We start from the raw sequence: 3,211 nt of genomic DNA on the forward strand, positions 1-3,211 counted from the left end.
GGGAGGAGGGGGGAGGAGGGAGGAGGGGACGGGTATTTGTATACACAAGGAGGGCAATGCGCACTACCCGAAGGATGGACATATTTGAAACACGGACTTCGGTGAGGGGGAACCAAGGGCAACACACGTAACCTAAACATCTGTACACCCATAATTTGCTGAAACAAAAAAAAAAAAAGAACTAGTGATCATGAAGAGTCAGAAAGGATTTCTAAGAACAAGTTCTTGCTGGACCAACCCTAATATTCTTTTTGGATTGGGTTAATAATAGACATGAGGGTAGGGGATTCCCTAAACATATTTAGATGGCATTCGGCAAATTGTTTGACAGAGTCTCTCAAATTGGACAAGTAGAACTTCTGCTTACTACAAAGACAGAACCAGATTTACCCTTCCACTTGAATTAAACAGATAAAAAATATATATATGAAACAATGGTTTTCAAAATACCAGGTAGGAGGCAATGACGGACAGTGATCCCTGAGAGATGGGAAACAAATGAGGTGAGCCCCATGATTGCCTCAGCTGACTGTCTCGATAGGGTTTCCAGGACATGACACAGGGAAAGGGGCCTGAGACAAGGCCCAGAAGACTCCTTGAGGAGATGGAGCTGGAGTATGGGGAAACTAAGATAGCTAGAGTTTCCAGGACAGTACAAGAGAGGAGAGAGCTGCACAGAGAAAGAACCCAGGGAACCTGAGGGAAAGAATTATCCAAGAGGATCAGAGGGAGGTTTTTGTCATTCACAGAGAGCCAGGAACAGGGCCTGTTACTAGAAACCTGACTGGAAAAATTCATAATTCGGGGGGTAGAGTACTCAGGAAGGTCCTGCCTCAGCATTGGGGAATAATCTTCTGCTTTTGGATCCTCATAATAATGAAAACAAGACTTGAAAGGATCAAACTGTTTTTAAGTAACCCAACTTCATTCCTGAAAAAAACTCAAGATTTATAGGATTATAAAAATATTCAGTACCCAACAAGGTAAAATTTAGGCATCCAGTTAAATGTCTGGCATACAGTTAAAGATTACTGTGTATGCGCAAAGGCCATAGAATATAACCAATAATGAGAAGAATCAGTTGAAACCAACTTAGAACTAATACAGATATTACAATTAGTGGACTATGACATGATAACTATGTTCTATATATTCAAAAAGTTAAGTGGAGACGTGGAAGATACAAAAACCCAAATCAGATTTCTCAAAACAAAAACTATAATGTCTGAGTTGAAAAAGTAGACCAGCTGAGATTACTAGCACATTAGCCATTATAGAAGTAAAAATTAGTGAACTTGAATACTTACAATAGAAACTATCGAAAATGAAATAAGAACAAAAAAAAAAGAAAAGAAAAAATAAAAACATCAGTGAGCTGTGTGATAACTTAAGATGGCTTAAAATATATGAACTTGGAATCTCCAAAGAAGAGGACAGAGAGGGTGGGCAAAAAAATACTTGAAGAAATAATGGCCAAAATCTTTTCAAACTTGATGTAAACTATACACCCACAGATCCAAGAAGTTTAACAGACTCCAAGCAAAAGAAACATGAAAACTTCACCAAAGTACGTTATAATCAAATTGCTCAAAACCAGTGATAAAGGAAAAAAATCTTAAAAGCAGTTAGAGGAAGAAGACAAGTTAGGTAACAAGGGGCAAATGTAAGTATGACAGCAGAGTAATAACCATGGAATTTTAAAACTCTCTCCTGCTATAGGAATTTGAAGGGCTTAAAGTAATTTTACAAAGGATCTTTATGTCATGGCATCTCATGAATTTAGTAAAATCAAAAATATTTACCACCTAGGATTGACTGAAGAATCAGTCAGAATGCTTGATTGAATCAGAATGCTTCAGAATGCTGAAGAATCAAGAATTTATTATGAAACAACAACAAAAACTTTTATAAAGCTCATCAGATTGCCCAATGAAAATGCATAACTGAAAAAAAAAAAACAGAAGGTGTCAATGTGAACTGCCTGAGGGTAAAAGAAAGCCTTATTATTTAGCAGCAAATACCCTTTCGCAATGAGTACTGGGGAAAAGATAAAACTATTTGTACTTTTCACATTGTTCTTGGAAAAATCACTATTCAAATCACTTTTACAAGTATATATTCACTAATGAAAACATGTTACTGAAGAGGATGAAGTATATTGTAAATCGTGTATGTTTTCTTACATGATGAAATATAGCAGCTGGCTCACATTTTCTATGAGGTGAAACTATTCTGTAAAAAATAAAATTATTAGCACAAGAAAGCAAAATTGATATAAAGTAAAACAATGAAGAAGAAAATTAAAAAAAGAATGACAGAGTTCTTATCAGAAACAAGACCAGTATCACTCATGAGCATAGGTATAACTAAACAAGATTTTGGCAAATCAAATTCAACAACATATTAAATAGATAATACATCGTGTCCAAGTGGATTTATCCCAGGTGTGAAGGGTTGATTTAACATTTGAAAGTGAATCAGTGAACAAATCAATCAATCAGTCAATCAACAAAGAAAAACCATATGACCATCTCAATAGATGCAGAAAAATCCTTTGGCAAAATCTAACATTCATTTCTGATAAAAATTCTCAGCAAACCAGGAATAGAAGGAAACTTCCTTAACCTGATAAAGGACATATATGAAAAACCCACAGTTAACATCACATTGAAAAACTGAATATGTTTCCCCTAAGATCAGGAACTTTCTTCACTTCTATTTAACATTGTACTAGAGGTTCTAGCCAGTGCAGTCAGATAAGAAAAAGGAAGAAAAAGACTTCCAGACTAGAAGGGAAGAAGTAAAACTATCTTTTTTCATAGAGAGTATGATCATGTAGAAAATCCTGTGTAATTTACCCAAAGTTACTAGAACTAATAAGTGAATTTAGCGGAGTTACAGGTATAAGATTATTATTTTAAAATCAATTGTATATGTGAGCAATGAACAATCAGCAACTGCAACTAAAATAAATCACAGTAACGCAGACATACGGTATATTTAGGGATAAATCTTGACAAAACATGTGAAATACCTGTACAGTGAAAACTAAAATCATTGCTGAGAAAATTTAAAGAAGACCTAAATAAATGGTGAAGTACACTTTGTTCATGGTTCTGAAGACTTGATGACTTTAAGTCTCCCCAAATTAATATATAGATTGTGTGTGATCTCAATCAAAATCCCAGCAACCATTTTTTTTGTAGAAATT

General features: G+C 34.9%; 1 protein-coding gene across 1 annotated transcript in view; it reads left to right on the top strand.

Annotated features, from left to right (window-relative positions):
• LOC105825723 (mannosyl-oligosaccharide 1,2-alpha-mannosidase IB-like) overlaps positions 1–3,211 on the top strand; it is a 65,392-nt gene that overhangs the window by 55,723 nt on the left and 6,458 nt on the right. The gene's annotated exons all lie outside the window — the stretch shown is intronic.

The sequence above is a fragment of the Propithecus coquereli genome, unplaced genomic scaffold (genome assembly GCF_000956105.1).
Source record: "Propithecus coquereli isolate 6110/MARCELLA unplaced genomic scaffold, Pcoq_1.0 Scaffold814, whole genome shotgun sequence".
NCBI lineage: Eukaryota > Metazoa > Chordata > Mammalia > Primates > Indriidae > Propithecus > Propithecus coquereli.